General features: G+C 48.3%; 1 long non-coding RNA gene across 1 annotated transcript; it reads left to right on the plus strand.

The window, feature by feature from the left end:
• Window positions 1-8,805: 8,805 nt before the first annotated feature.
• LOC118528658 (uncharacterized) lies at window positions 8,806-18,510 on the plus strand. Its single transcript, XR_004913765.2, has 2 exons — window positions 8,806-8,895; window positions 18,302-18,510. It is a non-coding gene; the product is annotated as an uncharacterized LOC118528658 (long non-coding RNA).
• The last annotated feature ends 346 nt before the right edge of the window (window positions 18,511-18,856 follow it).

Here is an 18,856-nt window from a genome sequence, read left to right on the forward strand (position 1 = left end):
ACAAGAGATGGCCGTGCCTCAGATCCCCTATCCGAGGAACGATGCCTCGCGCCATCCGCAAGGGGCCGCGGTTCACTTGTCACCGGGTGGAAGTGCGGGTACCCGGTGTCGCCTCCCGGAACCGTCTAGAACACGTGAGGGTGTGCGTGTTACCTTACAGGTGGCGTGCTGCCTGCTGTCCCGCAGAGCACGTGTGCGTGTCCCCGTCATAACCTGGGGGAAGCCTGCGCGCCGCCGATGCCCCACGGAGGAGGAGCAGTGCTCCCGTGCCCCCCTCCTACGCAGAAGGTGCAGGTGCGTTCACCTGAGCAGCCCCGTGGCTCTCCGCCACCCCGCACCCACCCCTGCCACGGCGTCTGAACCTGCCCACAGAGCAGCCCAGGAAGGACACTGGAGACACGCACTGTCTCAGAGTGGCAGTCCCTGGTGGCATGGCCAGCGTGTGCGCGTGCATGTGTGTGCAAGTGTGTGCATGTGTGCACGTGTGTGTCTAGGTGTGCGTGTGTGTCCATGCACACGTGTGTGTATGGGTGTGCACACGTGCGTGTGCCTGCTTCCCGCCCTCTCTCCTCCCGCCGGATCTCCGCGCGCTCAGTCATGCTGTGCACATCACCGCCCCACACTGACAGGCTGCCCCCGCAGAACAGCCTTCCTCAAACAAAGCAGGCAGCCCTGTTTCTCTTATGATAACATCTCCTGATCTCATTATTGATTATCTGCTTTCTTGGGTCTTGTTTCCTGAAAGTTTGATATGGGGCAACAGAGGTGACAAAAGATTGGCACCGGGCTCTGGGAATTAAGTGGCCGGTCACTAGATCAGCATCCACGGCGGGAGGCCGGAGTGTTTGGCAAAAGTATTAGATGCTGTCTTGACTTAATCTCTCCCTCCTTTATCTTGAATCTGTCCTGAACCCTCCCAGGCAATTTACCAGCCTTGTCATTGATTTTTATCACCTAAATGTGCCCCTGTGAAGAACTACTTTTTGAATGATGAATCAGCAGCTCATTTAAACAATTGTGCACGTCACCTTAATGTGAAAATAGCTGTCTAAACACCAACAAAAATACCGCAAACACCCCGACTATTTACATCAATCTTTGGCCAGCACTGTTGTGGTCCTGAAGGCTCAGCCCCAATTCTTAGAGCCGGCGTCTGATAAAGCCACCGAGCTCGCTGCACAAAACACCTGTGCACAGCTCACAACCATCCAGAGCGACAGAGGCACCTGGAAGCGCTGCCCAGAAAGTGTCTCGTCCACGGCCTCGCCTGTCCCAGGAGGGCCTGCGACACCTGCACCCAGCAGCCCGTCCGACTATCACAGGCTTGGTTTGTGCAGTTAAGACCTACTTATTTTCAGGGTAGAGCTCCTCAGACCGAGGTCGCCAGGCCACGAAACTCTGATGCCAAGCATAGTCTTCAAACTACAGTTTCTTTTCTCCAGCTGCCTCCATCCCGCCCGCTCCCCATCTCTGAACCAACACTGGATCTCTTTCCATGAAATCAGCCAGGGCCCAGGGGAGTTAACAACTCAGGCAGGATGCCGTCGGCATCCCTGGGCCCTCTGTGCAGCAGAGAACCTTCAGCATTTAGCTTTGAAAGTTCCTAGGTTAAGCAGAAGTGCTCTGGGGGGCCATTGGCATTGCCGAGGCTCCTGTAGGTCTGCGCAGCAGTAGAACGTTCCATCTGGCAGGAGGCAGCACTTGGACGCTCTTCAGGATTCTGCCACCCGGCCCGTCTTGGTACCGCAGTTACACGGGAGGCTAAACCTCCCGTGGCTCAGAGCGATCTGGGAGTCTGGGTGGGCGTTGACGTTGTTAAGTTTCTCACAGGTGCTAATGGTGTGCGATGTTCTTGAAGGTTTGTCTTGCTGGACAGGGCCCTGGACGTCTGCTTCCCGCCCTGTGCTACTGGACAAATTCTAGGGACACGACAGTTAGTGGAGTGGGTGTCTTTGGAATCAGGTACAACTGATGTACAAGAATTTCCAGGCTCTGATCCGTAAAGCAGGTGTGAAGGAACGGCTCCCACCCCAGTTCACCCTTCCATTGTGCTACAGGGGCTCCCAAGTGTAACTGCCTGTCCTCCCCCTGGCCAGAGACATGCGGGAATGCCACGCCATTCTGGGAGGGCAGAGGGGACGGCAGGAGGCTGATTCTGTCGTCTTGCTGTTTATTTTCGCTCTGCAGAAGCTGCCCTCCTCCCTCTGGCCTCTGGGAAGACACGCATGTCTTTCCCTTCCAATAGAAACAGAGAAGCTGTCTCTCCTCGGAGACTGGCCTAGATCCCCTGTGCCAATTATCATTTTGATTAATTTGTAGAATTTGTTCCCTTGGAGTCCCTGGCAGAAGTACTCAGCTGCATCCCAAAGGGTCCATTTAGGCCCCAAGCTTAGGAGTCGGCCTTAACTCCCCACCCACCCCTCTGTCTCCTCACCCCCTCCCATCCACTCCAGGGAGGCCCACTTCAGAAGGTCTCCAGAACCCAAGTCATGCCCGAGCTCTGCTGAAGCCCTTAGCTCCACTCCACCTCCAGCTCCTCACGGCTGCTCCCACACCCACGACTGATCCACACCACAGCGGACGGGGGATGCTCTGAAAACACCCACCATATCGAGTCTCTCCCCTTCTCCTGGAAGTCCTCTGCAGCTGCTCAAATTCTCCCTGCGGCCGGCAAGGCCCTTGGGATGCGTCCTGATCTCCCCCGCAACATCTCCTTCTGTCCCAGCCTCACTGGCCTCTTCGCTGATCTCCAAGAGTCTGCGCTCAGCTCATTCCTGCCCCAAGACCTTTGCACTGGTCAAAAGGCTCTTCTCCCAAACTCAGGCATCCGCCCCATCACTTGGCTGCAGAGAGACCCCTTCCCTGCCCTTCCCCAGTCACACACTAATCAGGTAACTTGAGTGGATAGAATCCTCTTATTTTATATCTACTCAGGTTTTTGTTTTGTTTTGTTTTGGGTTTTTTTTGGTAGACTACCTTTCTGTACCTCAACAGTTTATGCTCTGAATGAGTGACCAGATGTCAGAGATTCAGAACACAGTCAACCCGGACATTATCTGAGCCTGCATTGCTTTCCTGCTCCTGTGATGATCCTCGGTGCTTATCTCTTTGACATTTTCCGTAGTTGGAAGAGTTTTCAATTCATTGCACATAGAAGCTCCAAGGAGCACCAGAATGCCTCTTGCCCGACCATATTAGTTTAGAGAAGAGGATCACGGACCACAAAAGCCAAGTACTTTTTTCAAGATCAGCTGGCAGAGAAATGCAGCCCTGCCCTGGGACCAGCGCGCTGCTGGCCCCACACACTGGTCCAGGGAAATGTCTTCCTGCAAGCACCTATTCCCTGCGGGTCCCCAGTGGAGGCATGCATGGACGGCCCACCTCACTGTGCTCTTGTAGAACTTTCTCAGTATTTTTCTAAGCACTCCGATGCATTCTATCAGACAAGATACCTCCAACTTTGGAGATCAAAACCAGCGTTTTCACGTAAGTGCGTTGACAAGATCTATAGGAGTCGATACAGCGACAGAGCTTCCCTCGGGCCCCTGCTGGCCAAGCGGGGTCACTAGATGTGTTCAGTGCAGGTTCCTAGAGGAGTCCTGCTAAGCTCTATCCTGTCCACTCCTTCTCACCCACTCCTTGCTGCCCCCCAGCACTCCTGGGCATAACCCCCGTTCTGGCAGGACCCGGCTTGAATCTGTAAGTGCTCCAGGGGCCTTCAGAACCTTGCTGGCCGCGGGCGGGTTCCCATGCCTGTGATGGCTCCCACCAGGTGACAGGCAGTACTTGCATGCCCGTGGGGGTCCCCACACCTGGGCCACACCCTCTCCCTCTGTCCCCACATCTGTCCTCCTTTCCTGCGTGCCCAAACAACATGCATGTCTCTGTCTCAGTGTTGTCTCTTCTCTCCACTAGCCAGAATGTTTCAGCTGCTCCGTGGTAAGCCCTCCCTGGCCATGAGTTAACGCAAATCCTCAAGGGCAGAGTCCAGCCAAGCCCTACTTTAAGTGTGAACTTTAAATGACGGGATGCATAGACAATGTAGAGCACAATGCCTGACGCACAGCGCGTGTTCAGTAGATGGAGGTACATACTGTTATTTGTGTTGTTACCATTAGTGTTACAATTATAACTCTTGTTATTAACCCTTGACTCCCTGTGTCTTAGGGGCATTTCTTCATCTGAACTGAGGCTGTCCATCCCTCTTATTTAGCATGTAGCACCACCATGACGTTCTCTCTTTTTCTCCCTCTCCCCTCTCCACCCCCCCACACACATCTTGACTCCACTTCTTGGATTAGTAGCATCCTGAGGGACAGCAGTCCTGGAAAACACAGTGTCTACAATAAGCGAGACAAAGCTTTGCCTACTGCAGTTTTTGGATTAAAACTATAAAGAAATGTATATTGCCAGGGATAATCTGTTGAGCAATAAAATATGTTCTGCAACAGACTGAGTTAAGGCTCAAAATAAAGAGCTAACTATGAAAAGAGAAGCTCAGAATTAGTGTTTGTGTTGCTTGTAAAAAAAAGAATTCTGGGCTGGTCCTAGAGGCTGAGGTTTCCCATGAGACCCAGGGATTCAGAAACTATGGCCTGTGGGCCAAATGAGACCCCCCCACCTGTTTTTGTAAATAAAGTTTTATTGGAACACAGCCATGCTCACCAGTTTACATATTGCCCACAGATGTTCTCACACTGCTCCAAGACCACGTGTAGTCCCCAAAGCTGAAAAGATTGGCTCTCTGGCCCTTCACAGCAGAAGTCTGCCAATCTGCTCTAGGCCCATAAACAGACACGCTAAAACAATCCCAGACTCTTTGGATACAGCACAAAGGAGAGGACGGACTCAGTGCTGAGCGACCCTGTGAGAACCGCAGCCCAAGGATCCTTGTGTTCACCACCCGATGATTTGCCTAAAACAACCATACAAGACAGGTCCCCCTTTGGGGCAAACTTTCTTCACCTAGGAAATGTGGGGTCTGCTCCTAACTTCTCAGGCCTGCCACCTGCTCTCCAAGGCTGGAGCTCCAACTATTCTTTAATAAAACTGTGAGAAGCCCAATGTTGAGATAAAGGCGGGGATTATGTTAAAACATTGATACCATGTCCAATTTTTGTCCCAAACCAATGAGTCTCACTCAGTTACAATCCCATGTGTCTATGGTCAAAGTTTTGCCTTTTACAATGAATTTTACTCATCGTGTTTGGTAAGCGTCTTGTGTGGATCACTTAACTGAATATACATACATTTTAAAATTAATCCTGACTTTCAACATAGGGATAGTGTTTGAGTTGGGTTGAGTCAAACCCAACAAAAAAAAATTTCTCTTCTATGGGTCCCAACTTTGATTTCTTTGAGCCTTTTTGCTCTGGCCTTTTGTCCTAAGACACAGCCAACAATAACCCATTTCACCCAACACAGTTAAGAGTTCCACATTGTATGTTCACACGCCCCTCGGAGAGTGGGCTCAGCCGATGGTTTGTGTAGAAGGACTGGATGGGAAGGGGACACAAAGAAAGAAGTTCATCCACACCCAGTTATTCAGGGAAGCATCTGCCATAGGAGCATGCATGTTGCATGGCCCGAACTGAAGCTCAGGAGTGTGTTAAAATGAAAAGATCTGTCTATTTGGAAGACGATGTTGGGACTTTGGGGGTGTACTGAGCTTCTGTCACTAAGAGCCGGGAGGATGGGTGTGCACAGGCCGCATGACCGGCCAGGCCTGGCCACCAGCTCAGCCTGCAGTGGAGACTTAGGGTGGAGGTATTAGAGCAAACCGCTGAGTGATCAACAGATACGCCACATCGACCTGAGACACACACAATTATTTCCAGGATAACGAAACATTTAAAAACTTCCTTCAAGTGTGTCCTTAAATTAAACTTTAATTTCCCATGCTATGAGGTATTCATGCAAAGAATTCATTAATCCAGTTCTGCATTGGACAGGTCCACGGTCAACAAAATGCTGGTGGAAACAAGTTTGCACGGGCCCACTGGGCAGCCAAGCGACATGGGAAGCCAACTCAAGCCCAGAACAGTTTTTATTTTCATTTGGGCCTGGTTTTTCCATTTTTGAGACAACTTTCTTTCGAGGAAGACTTCAGTCTTCCCGCCATCTTCCCATGTTTGGACTGAGTATTAGCATCTTGTGAAATAAAATCATGCCTCGACCACCTCAAATGTCTCCAGAATCCGATGTCTCCCAGGGACACATAAGTGAGTGTGCAGGTAGTTCTTGGTATTCTTAACCAGTCACTGGTAATTCATTAGTATTTAAATATATGCTAATTTCATCAAGGTGTGAAAAGATCTTTTTCCTGCATATACATGAAATGACCATATTACTATTCAACTAGATTTTTTTTCTCTCTTTTTAACCCAAGAAAAGCTTGTTATGGTTTAACAAAAGGGAAATTAAGAAAAAAAATCTAGAAAAAGTTACAAGGGAAACTTGCTTACTTCATATTGCAAATATTATATGTAAAACACGGTGGCCAGAGAAATATCACACTTGTGTGTGTCAGTGGGGATCACAACTGGGCACTCGCAATCTTAGAAGTTCAAAATAACATCCCAAAATGTCATTCACACACACGTTATCACATCTGTCACTTCCATGATCTCGGTTTGTCTAGATGACACGACAAAATGCTACGTGAAATCCGAGAGAACCTCCCAGCCCTGGTGTCTTATCATTATCTGTTATGGATTAAAATTAAAAAAAAAAAAGAAAGCTTACAAAATTGGTCAACATTTACTTAGGTCACAATAGCATTTACATGCGTTCACTAAATGAATACTTAGCTTGTGTGCCCTGCAGACTTTCGGAGAGCAGTCATCCTGGAAGTCAGGTGCTGGTTTCAAGATCTGAGTTCTCTCGTGGGCAGCCACTCCCACCCCCCACCCCCCCAGAACTGCCCTGACCAGGTGCAAGACGGCGTCCACTGCCCTACCTTCCCTGGCCTTTGCAAGCAGCCACAGTCTTGCCAAAGACCTTCTAAATGGCTCAACAAAGCACATAATAAAGGCCTTGTCTTACACTCCCGTCATGATACAGTTTAATAGTGTTATAAGGCGGCCTGGTCTGCGCTTGTCACGATGGGAGATTGTGGGTCGTATAGATTTGCTGTCATTCTGCAGGCACCTCAGGCTCGGCGCAGCAGGGACGCGGGCTCGCAGGGGTTAAGTGTCCCTGCCTCTAGGCTGTGTCCCGAAGGTGGAGGTGCCTCTGGCCCCTCACTGTGCTGATGACAAGATGGATTGCCCATGTCACTCTCAGTACATTCAGCGTCACTCTGCCGCCGATAAGAGAACTGCTCTCCTCCAGGCGGAGAAGGCAGCTATTTTTCTCCCTGATTTTAGGGGAAAAGCTCTTACAGGTGTCTTTTCCAGGGGCCTTGAGAAGATGTCTTCCTTGGATAGACTGAAAGGATCCCTCTAGATAAACTAATTCTACTCCCTCGGATTGGAAGTATACCCTCTGTCCATTTTCGTGGGAAATGCCCACCTCTCTAAAAGTAGCTTTCACATTTTGTAGCACGAGAGTGAGACATGGAGAGTGGAACCTTTTTTGAGATTTTCATAGAATCTTAAATATACTCCCGCACACCCATTCTGGACAGACTCCTGGGGCGGCGCCTCGTGTTCTGGCTCGTGAGTAGCCTGTCTTCTCTTTGAGCAGGGGGAAAAGAACATTTAAAGTATCTCAGCAGGACCTAATCTAACTTTTATCTTGCAGAAGCTCACAAGCAAACCATTTGTCTCAGGTACAAAACAGGACCATTTTTTTTCTCCAAAGGGGGAGTGTAATGAGGACTGCCTGTTCTCTTCCTGAGGAGGTGGAGTGAAATGCCGGTTCCTGATCCCTTTTCTGGTGGCTTGCGTGGCAGGGGCCTCTGAGGGTTGAGAGCTCCGTGGAGTGAGCAGTGTGCGCCCCGTAAGAACCCCCTGGAGACCTCTTCCAGGGGCGGAAATCCCTCCCACCACACAAGAGGTGTATTAGCACACTTTGTTGATGCTGTTGAGGAATGTGAGGTGTATTTACCTAATAGACCTCTCCGTGCTTCCACAAGAGATCCTTTTCTGCATGTGTTTACTTTCTTTAAAACTGTGCACAATTTTGAGACTGAGCTGGGAGTGAGGTCCTGGCTGTCAAACCATCTCTTGAGTGAAACGGGCCCACGTCATTTGTTTGATGACAACAACAAAAAATCATCCTGGCGATGTGGCCCTTGAGCTTTGGTTTGAAGTTTTAATCAGGCCTAAATGGAAAGTTATTGAGGAGGACGGTGTGGTCTGCATTTTAATCCCTGGAGCCTCCCCTCCCCCAACCCCCAGTCTCTGCCTTTACTGCTCACGGTGTGGCCTTGGACGGCACCGCGTTCCTAACATACATAATGAGCTCAATGTCAAACTGTTGGGGCTTTTGTCTTTAACAATAAGCATTTAGCTCAACTAAATGAATAGAAATTAGTTTAGTGAATTACAAAAGCCAAGGTCTTTTCAAGGCAGGAACGCCCGACATTCATTATTTTCAACATCGTGTTATTTTTTGCAAATGTCGTAACTTAAAATTTGACTTAAAATGCAATAAATTCATTTAGTGTTTAAAGTAAAATAAATCATTAGTAAATCAAAGTATCTGCCGATGGGTCATGAAAATTTTCTTCGGGTTAAAAAAAAATACACACTCAAGTGCATTCCTGGATTCCTTTGATTCGGAGCCTGAAATATCCTTGGCAATGTATACTACTCTCCCGTCTAGTTGGCTGAGTTTTAAGGCGTCCCCTGCACCACCCGGCTTCCCTGCAGTGGGACAGTTTCTCCAGCCTCCGCAAACAAGGGGCGATCGCCTTCCATGGAAACTGGGGCCGGCATTCCCAAACGAACAGTGAGTGGCCATCCCTCCCCCAGAAACCCCTCTGCCCGCCCTCGTCCTGCAGTTGCCGCGAGAGATCTGAATGCTTTTCCTAAATCTCTGTAATCCAATAAGCTTTTGTGTTTAGCAGCTTGTTTTGAAACTTGTATAGGACCCAGCCTGTGTCTCCTGGTCGCTCGCAGGCAGGTGAGTGCCTGAGGGCCCGATCATTATTCAAGGCAAGAGGCCTGCTCAGCCCCAACCAGAATGTAATTTGTAATTAACTGTCATTTACTTCTGTCTGCATTGACTTGTTGTTCAAAAGACAATGTAACTGGGCTGGTCACTCGTTTTCCTTTGTTGTGGATATAATGTCTCTCAGATCTGGTTGTTTTCATAATATTTAGAAACCCAGGGCTTACTCTCTTGAAACCAGAAGGAGAAGGGGAATTCACTGAAATAAATCCAACACAGATAATTTGTTATGCCAAGGCACATCAAACATTCTATTTGATGAAATGGGATAAACCATCTTACAGAAGAACCACATGCAGTTTAAGCCAGATAATTTAAATGACCGAGTGAGCGCTCTCCCGAAGCACATCTTTTAAAAGCCAGTCTTCAAAAGGCGACCTGCTCTGTAGCTGCAGACTCTAATTTATGCTCACTTTTTCAGTTTAATTATTTGCTTGTCACACTTTTCATTAGGAGAAAAACAAACAGAATGTGTGGATGGGCTTTGGATTGGGTCTGTGTTTCCAAGACTGGCAAGTAATTCCAAGTTTGACGACTTGTAAATTAACAAAGCTTACAGGCCATTTGAACAGAAAAACTATGAAAGTATTAAGGGGTTTTAAAAGGAAAATATCAGACATCTTTGCAATTAGAGCCCTAACAAGTATGCTGCTCATTCCTCCATGTTTGGGGGGGCAGGGGCTGGTTTACAAAGGTCTTGAGGGAGGGTCAATAGACCATCTTAAATGTTTAACATTTTCCCTTAGAAATCTCAAGTCCTCCTGCAAACAGGAATGTCTGAATTTTGAAATGCTGCATGATGCTTTTATTTCCCCCCTAAAGGTGCCATGCAGTGGCGTCTAGCATCAGGCAAGTAAGGATGAAGAGTGTCATTGTGTGTTTGTGAATGGAACCTACCCCCTGAGTCCTCTCCCCCTGAAAGCCAGGCTCTTGAGCAAAGCTACTTCTCTCATCACAAGGCTGAAATGCAGAGGCACTAACCGCCTGCTTATCTTGGAAAGCATGGAGCCATTTCAATTCAGTGGTACTGGTCCCCGGAACATTATTTTCAAATGCATCAAGCAAACGAGGTCTGTGCACAAAATGAAGTTCGGACTGCTGATTGGCAGAGTGGTCTATTAATTTCAGCCCCGCACCCAGAAAGGTGGGCCGGTCACCACTCTGCTTATTGTTTCCCCGTCACTTAGAACCCTCGAGAGCCCCAAGCCCTGCTCGGATACCCGGAGATACAAAATATCCCCACATGTACAGAGACCTCTCCGGAGTATGGACCTTGTGTCTGGGTGGGGAGAGAGCCTGGGGAGAGGAGGAAGAAGAGGAGGTTTTGTTTAGACCAAAGCAGTGAAGGATCAGCCCCAGGAGTCTCTGGGGGAGGGTCCCAGCCGGTCAGGCTGGTGTGGGCGGGGTGCTGCACTCCAGCCCATGGGTCCCCAGCTTCTGGGAAATGTAGCAGGGGCAGCAGCAAGGCAGTCGAAGCCGGCCACTCCGCAGTATTAGAATGCATTTCACGCTTGGCTTCCTCAAAACTGCAGAGCTCAAATTTACACCTTATTTGATGCGCTTCTCCCTGCTGTTAATTGGTAAAGGGAGCACTGACCCTTTTGATCTGGGCTACAAGACTCTAAACGCCCAGGTCCGCTAAACTGTTTAGCAAGACGGCCCAGCAGTGGCCCTGGACAACCATGCTTCTCTTCTTCTCTAGTCTTTTTTTTTTTTTTTTTTTTTTTCCTTTCTTGGCTTTCTTGCCTTTGGTTTACATCCAAGTTGCACAGAAGTAAGAGATGACAGTTGTTATAGATAGGGCGGTTTAATTACTTGTCAGCTTATGGCGGGTATCTCGGCCAGCCGACGAAGGAGCTTAACTTTGTTCCAGTAGCTTAAAACCTGACCAACTGCTACAGCTTTCATATTTAGCCCTACAACTCTGGATACATTTAAGATAAATAAAATAGATGAGCAGTCTCTCTGACTCCCTAGCAAAAGCCAGCGGCCTCCTGCGGCCCTAATTCTCCCACAGATGTCCAGTGAGGGGACATTTGACCACACTGGTATTTAGGGGAGCATGAGTACGTTCTTGGTCTACCTTACAATTGCCCTGAGACTGCACTCACACTCACACACCCGCCCTCCGGCACAGTGCAAAGCGAGAAAGCACAGCTTGTATTTGTGAGAAGCGGTGATGAGAGTCCAGAGGACAGCCAGGACAGAAAGGGCTCAGCTCTGCCCTGGGTCCAGCCCTCTCCAGGTCTAACATCAGGATGCACTTGCACTTAGATGCTCTTGTCCGCCAGGAGATTCAACCAGTTCTTTGCATTTAATTCTACTTATCCTATTTAATGTCAGATTAATTACTGAGCATCTGTGTTTTAAACCCACTCCATAGGCTTGCATCCCTGGCTCCTGGCTTCTGTGCATAAGGCCCCTCCCCAGAGAAATGTGGAGGTGAGAAGGGGGCCAGGTTGCTCAGCCCCCCTGTGGAGTTCAGGCAGCCCCTGCTGGCAGTCTCTCCTCCCCCCACCCAAGGTCCTCTAGCGGGTTTTAGGATTTTTTTTTTTTTAAGCCCTGCTTTGTTACCCACCAAGATACATAGTTTCCATTGACCTGAAGCCGATTATCCGTTACTATAGTTCCCCTATTGCTCAGTTCAGTGCTGAGAAAGCCTAGCACAGTGGGCTGCAAAGTCCGGTTGGCACACAGAGACCAGGGGACCCTCCACCTGGTCTTCACTCTTTGATATGTTCTCCAGTTCCTGAGGTGCACAATGCAGGCCTGGGCCATTGTTCCCACTTAAACCCAGGGTCTCCAGTTTACCAAAGCAGTTAGGGAAAAGGCTCTCAGAGCTGCTTTTGTTGAGGTCAGAGGCTGCCCTTTGAGGACCTGGAGCTCCAAGCCTGGGGTAAATGCTGTCCTTTGCCTGCCTGGGCCCTGGGACTTGCGTCTCCATGCTCTTATGCTCTGATAAACTGCTCGACCCAGAATTTTGAAGTTAAGATATGGGAACTGTACCTTATGGGAGCTGGAAAAGTCAACTTTCACAAGAGCAGAGCAAGAAGCAGCCCTCTGAGTGTGGCGGCGCGGGCCGAGTATTCTGGGAGGCGGACCCACAAAGGTGCAGAGGCCTGGGCCCTGCCCTGCGGATTAGCGGGGGGGCTTTCGTGCCTCTGGAAGCGATGTTCACACCCGACCAAGGATGACTAGGAAGAACGTTAATTTGATTTGATAGCCGCAAAAGTCACATGTTTTGTTCAGTTCTTTGCAGGGCTTCTAAGACTAGCTGCCCCTCCGCAGCCCCTGTGCAGCTCCGTTCTGAGAATGGATGTCTTCTTTGCAGCGTCCCAGGCTGCAGGGAGCGGAGCCAATGCCGGGCTGCGTCCCGTGCGCCCCACACGCAGGGCCCCAAGAGCCAGCGCCCACAGGGTGTGCTGTGGGTCACGTGGGGGCCTTCGCTAGCTCATCTGGGCTTGGAATGTTCCCTCATGTATCTCAGGTTTACAAACAAAGTAACACAAGACAAAAGGCAAACCAAACACACACACACGCAAACCAAAAACCAAAAACCAAAACACCACCACAAAACCCCTCACCCAGCAAATTGAAGAAGGAGAAACCCCAGGAAAGGTTAAGTGTTACCAGTCACTAGTAAAAGTACAACCTTGCTCTCAACTGGTATTTGACATTGCTGAAGGTTCCCTCTTGATTACTTTCAATAAAATTCAAAGTAAGGATGACTGTCTTGGCTCACTAAGCAACAAGGTTTTATCACTAATTACAATCCTTTATTACCAGTAGTTTAATAGGCTTATGATAGGTCATAAAACAATTCGGCATGGGAGTACATAAAAGGAATGGCTTAGACAGCTGTGACATCTTAATATCTATTCATTGTAATCATTTTATGATCTTTAATGGTAGTATTTTTTATTAAAATATGTACATATGCCTTTACATGGGCTGTGTTGCCACCAAAACTGGGAGGCGGCGCGAAAGCCACATAAAGATGCACTAAAATACTTAATGAGGCATTCTGCAAACTTCCATTGTCAGAAGCATGTCGACTACATCACATGTGTGGAGTCTCATTATGGGTAATTATAATAAAATTATAAGTGCTATAATAATTCTAACCTTGAAGGCACAATAAAGGATGGCTATATTTGCCTTCCTAGCCCACACATCTGAGGCATTTTCTTCATTAATTATATTTCGCATAAGAATAATTATGTTGTGTAAGACCGGAATTCCAAGGTATGTGCTAGATTCTCTGAACCCCAGCCTTCCTCCAGTGAGCTAATTATATCACCACCTCAACTCACACCTGGAGAGATGCAATATGTAGTTTACATGGCTTGAAAGAGGGTATTTGTTGTTGATCTTAATTTTATTTTGTAACCCAATTAGTAAAGTAAATAAATTGAGAAAAGACAAGCTTCTCAGTTGACTTGGCACCCAGGCTGTGTCTCCACAGCACAGCGAGCCCGTCGGCAGGGCATGCCGCCCTGCTCCCTCGGCCCCCTCTCCAGCCCACAGAAGGAACGCAAGGGCCTGTGACAGTCGGTTTGCCGGCGGGGCGGTGGGACAGTCGGTGCAGACCTGCATCCCTTTTCTTCCGTCTCTCCTCGGAAAATCTATTTGTTTGTGCAGTTATGACTTAAATATTTGATTCCATTTTCCTGGCACAGGGACCCTCATAGTTCGGGATCTCAGAAAGGTAAATGATTTGAGAGTATGAAATGAGCACCAGGAGGACGAGTTTGTTACTTGTATAAAATACAGATTGTATTTATCAAGTTTAATATTTCCCGAGTTTATTGGGCCTCCTCCGTTTAGAAATGGGGGTCACTCTCTCCTGAGCACTTTCTTAGGACCAGCAGCATCTGTCCCCCAACACACACACACACACACACACACACACACACACACACACAGACACGCACCCCACTACATGCAAAGCATTCTCAGAGAATCTACTTCCAGTCCTAGAACGATGACTAGAGTCCTGGAATCTGAGACCCTCTACCCCGCCAGCTTGTTTAAGCGAGTCCCACTACCCCTTTTAAGAATTCTGCTTTAGGAAGAACCACCTTCGAAGCATTTTAGAATCACATTGGAATACAAAAGAGAAAGTAAAAGTGACAAAAACTGCAGTGAAACTTTACTAATTTAAATTAATTAGACAAAGTCCATTTAAATTATAGAACCTGTTGGGGACACACATTTTGCAAGTTTCAAGTGTAACAGTAACTTAACTGAGGCCAAAACAAAAACAAAAACAAAGCAAAATAGAGAAAGAAAGAGAAAGAAAAAGCCCAGCTGAGGTTCTCAAGGGAATTACTTTAGTGAATAGACCGGAATGATTTGTAATTAGCATATAAATTGTATGCATGTAAATGATGCTTCTAAAAGGTATTTGAAAAGTTTATTTTCTTAAGTATTTCAAATCAGACCCCCTGCACCCTTGTTTACAGTGCTGATTTGCACTTTCATGAAAGAGATTTGCAGCGTAAAGAGGAACTTGGGTCTGGGTTCTCCCTCCCCCCACCATGCTTTATCACAAATTACAAATTAGTGGCATACAAATTAATGAGGTTTTTACAGTATTCAGTCAAATCATGCAATAAAAAGCTTTAATTCAAACACTGGAGCTTGATTATTATAATTTATTTAAACGCAATGCACTGTTTGCTAAATTTCATAGGACTGGAATCAACATGTAATTTAAAGTTAATTTTAACATAGAAGAGCAGAAGCACCGGGGCCTCCGGTTGGCTGGCAGTCGGCTCCACCCCTCTCTAGAAAACAGCAATTAGATACGTTATAGAAGCACAGCGCTACCGTGATGAGGAACAGCGAGCTATGAGGGAACAGAGAGCTCTGAGTACACGCAGCACAGAGGTAGGGTCAGATTAGTGGGACCCAGGGTGGGGACTCTGACCCTCGGCAGGCATTTGCTTCACTAAATGGGGGTTCAGTTGCCAGGCCGTTTCTTCTGCCCCCTGCAGAGATGAGCAGTGATAACCCTTTCCTGTTACTAACTTATTGCATCCTTCCAATGGGTAACACAAAACTCTGGAGCAATCTTTCCTCAAGGCCGTGAGCCAGTGTGCATTTGGGCATTTGCTGGGAGTAGTCAAGGAATGTGTATCCTTTGTGCAAGGGATGCAACCCTTTTACACAAGGTGTAGGGGGCCCACCCTCTCTGGGCTGCAGGCCCCTGGCACAACGCACCAGCCGCCCCCCTCCCCGTCGATCCTGCAGGGCAGGACACCCCCTTTACCTGTAGAGTCGGTGTTCCGTGAGGAACCACTTTGGGAACTACAGGCGTCAGGCTGTTGTCATCCATCAATGGGCCATCCATCCTCTTTGCTATGTAGTTGGTTTGATTTGCCTTTAATTATACTCATTTTAAAGGTAAAAGAAAGAAATCTAGAGGATCAAATTAAAATAGTTCGGGAAATAACTGTTTTTTTGTATGACTTCAGGCCAATTTTCTAACAGAATTACACTTCCAGCAAGTAGGTGGAGTTAAATTGCTACCAAATTCTCCCCCAGGAAACATTGTGTCAAATCCCCCAGCCAGCAGCCCTGCAGGAAAGGGCCCGTTTTTTTTATATGCTCTGGTTGACCATGGGGGTTTACAACTTTTTATTCCTTTTTTTTCTCAAACATAAAATGGGTGACTAGATGTTATTGTGATTTACATTATTCACTGATTGTGAGTGAAGTTGAGCCTCTTATTTAGATAATTGTTGACTTTTCAAAATATTTTATTCCTGTGAACTCTAAGTTCCCATCTTGTGTTCTCTTTTTCCTAGTAAATTGTTTTCCTTATTGACTTCCAAAAGTCCTTTATGCTGCCAAGAAAACAGCCCCTCGCCCCTGGAATTGGGAACCTGGCAAAGTGGGGAGTAGAGTCACGGAGTGCAGGGAGAGTGACCGAGTGGAGGGTGTGGGCCCCGGGCTGGGACAGAACAGGTGCAGCAGGGCCCGGTGTTCTCTGTCTTCCCTGACGACGGCATCTGGGTCAGGTGTCCTTTGAGCATCGGACCCTCTATGAGACAATAGTACATAAATAAATGCTGTTATGTCCACTTAGCATCGCTTGGAGATGTACATGGAATGAATTCTTGCTCTCAGGCCCATGGTTGCCTTGAGATGGGCCACTGAAACCCTCCTGTTCTTGAGAGTCAGCATAAAGCTTGAGTGAATTTACTACTTCCAGGTCGGAAGATTATAAGAGAGCCAACATGAGACAAATGTTCGTCTATCCTTCACATCAACAAAACGGGCAAATGACACCTATTTTCCTGTCAGGGTAGGGATCAGAAACCTTGTGGGGGTACGGCTGGTTTTGCTCCGACTGCTGATAGAGAACAGGGAAACCCTCCAACCTCTTACCTTCGCAGCTGGTCAGACGGGGGATGGAGGCTTCTGTGGTTCTGCCCCGGGGGTAACTGTGCCACCCATGGACGATTGGCAATGTCTGGGTACATTTTCAGTTGTTACCACTGGGGAGGGGGCCGCTCCTGGCTTCGAGTGGGGGGAGGCCAGGGATGCTGCTGCACATTTCTCAGAGCATGGGAGAGCGGTATCTGGCCCCACGCGTCAGTCGTGAGGAGGTCAACTAGTGCGGTCCTAGATGAGAACCTACTGTGGGAACAGCCCTGGGACGCTCCCTGTCTCCCAGGGGCTGCTTCTCCCCGGGGCCTCACACCCAGATAGCACAGGGGGCCCTGCTGGCCATCTGCTCTTCACCATCAGCATGGGCCCCCCAGCATCTCCAGCTCGAGTGCTGAGTGTGGGCCCCCAGCCCTCTTTATACCAGAGCCCCACCGGGTCTCCCCAAGACTCAAACAACACAATGTTAATGAATTACACTGACCAACCATTGTCTTAAGAACTTGAATGACTCAGGCATTATCGTTTGTCTCCCTTTAGTATTAAAATGGTTTTAAATCTTTTAATTACATTTTAAATATTAATATTTTAAGTATATGTGTAAATATGCATTAACACTCTCAGACAGAAAGCTTTCAGAAACACAAGGCGTGTGCCTGCCATCTTGCCATCTTCCGGGTATCCGGGCTGGCATGGGGCAAAGGCTTCGCGGTACCAGGAGGGACCCAATCAATCAGCTTAGAATGCACTTTGCCTTCTTGGTGACCTGCACAGACGTGCACCAGCCTGTCCACAGACACCCCAGGAGAGGCCGAAAGAGCCGGATCTGGTGGCTGGCTGGGTCTGGAGCAAAGTCAGAGGAGTTTGTAATCCCGTTTTTGGGGGCAAGAGCCCCCCAGGGAGACCCCCCTTTACATCCATACCGACCTCCTAGAAATGTGAGGGCTGACCTTCTGCCCTGCGGAGACTGTGCTGACCCCTCCCTGGGTTCCAGAGTGGTGGTTTGAAGCCTCCATGTCGGATTCATCTGTGCGACTTGGAGACCAAACACCCACGCCCGGCTTCACCCCAGACCTTCTGAACTGGAGTTCAAGAGACAGCAGATTTTGAAAAGCACTTCCAGGTGACTCTTATATTCAGACACGGGCAGAAGCTGCTGACCTGGCCAACATCAGTCCTGCTTCCGTTACAGATCAAGATAAATAGTTGTGAGGGGCAGACAAAGACAAAATCAAGGTCATTTCCAAGTTAGGAACTGTGGGCAAGAGACCAAACTTCCTTTTCACTTTTCATTTGCCGCCTGGTGGCTCTTCGTGGCCAGACAAAGGACACTGCACCCCAGCACTCTGTCTAGCCACCCCCCCATCGCCCCTGTAGTCTCCTACCTGGTGGACCCCCATGCAGAGCACTGGCTGTTGGCGGGGCAACTCTTTGGCCCTTTGACCCTAGGACCTTCTTGATTGTGGCTCCCAAGATCCAGCCACTCAGAGGGTGAGAGTAGGAGTGAGTCTCTCTCAGCTATGGAACAGAACCTCCCACACTGGGTCATGCCTCTCCCTCTTAGGGTGCATTCTACAGAGAGGTGGCCCGTGACGGGGGGTGGGGACACAGAGGGAGAAGCAGTTCCCCTGAGTAAGCGACCTCTCAGCCATCAGCAGTGGCTGGGAAGATGAAAGTCTCCAAATTTTTCTCCCTCACATCTTGCAAATGAATCACCTCCTGCTCCTGAAATGAAAGATTCGTGTGTCCTGATTCATCACGTGACTTTTTTTTTTCTTTTAAATGTCAGGGTATCATGATAGACCCAAGATTCCACTTCTGAGTGAATCAGACTGGCAGGTGCCACGACCATCCAAACACAGTGGCAATTTGGCTCCTGACTCATGGGGGAGGAGCTGTTCAGGGCCACCACGGGTTCTGTTGGGTGAGAAATTCAGACTTATTTAGTGAAACTATTGCTTCAATGTTAAGACTAATAAAGTGGCAACTTGGTGTTCATGTTTCTCTTGTTAACTCTCCATTCTCTGCCTGTAGAGAAAACCACAGAATAAAAATAAAATAGGAAGAGGCTGCAAGAAACATACCTGATTCAGAGGAATGACACAAGATGGTGAAAACCGGACAAGGGGCATCGGTTATGAAAAACCCACCCGATCTCCACACGTTCAGGCATTTCTAGAGAGGGCAAAGTACAGGGGCAGTGTTTCAGCCACATCCTGAGTCCCCAGGAAAAAGGCAAGGAGACTTCGCTTACTCCACAGGGAGGTGTGTCAAAGCTTTCAGAACTAGTTCTACCAAAATAGCGAAATGAAAAGAAAAAGTGTTGCTTAAAAGAATACATTGT

Source organism: Halichoerus grypus, chromosome 2 (genome assembly GCF_964656455.1).
Source record: "Halichoerus grypus chromosome 2, mHalGry1.hap1.1, whole genome shotgun sequence".
Classification (NCBI taxonomy): domain Eukaryota; kingdom Metazoa; phylum Chordata; class Mammalia; order Carnivora; family Phocidae; genus Halichoerus; species Halichoerus grypus.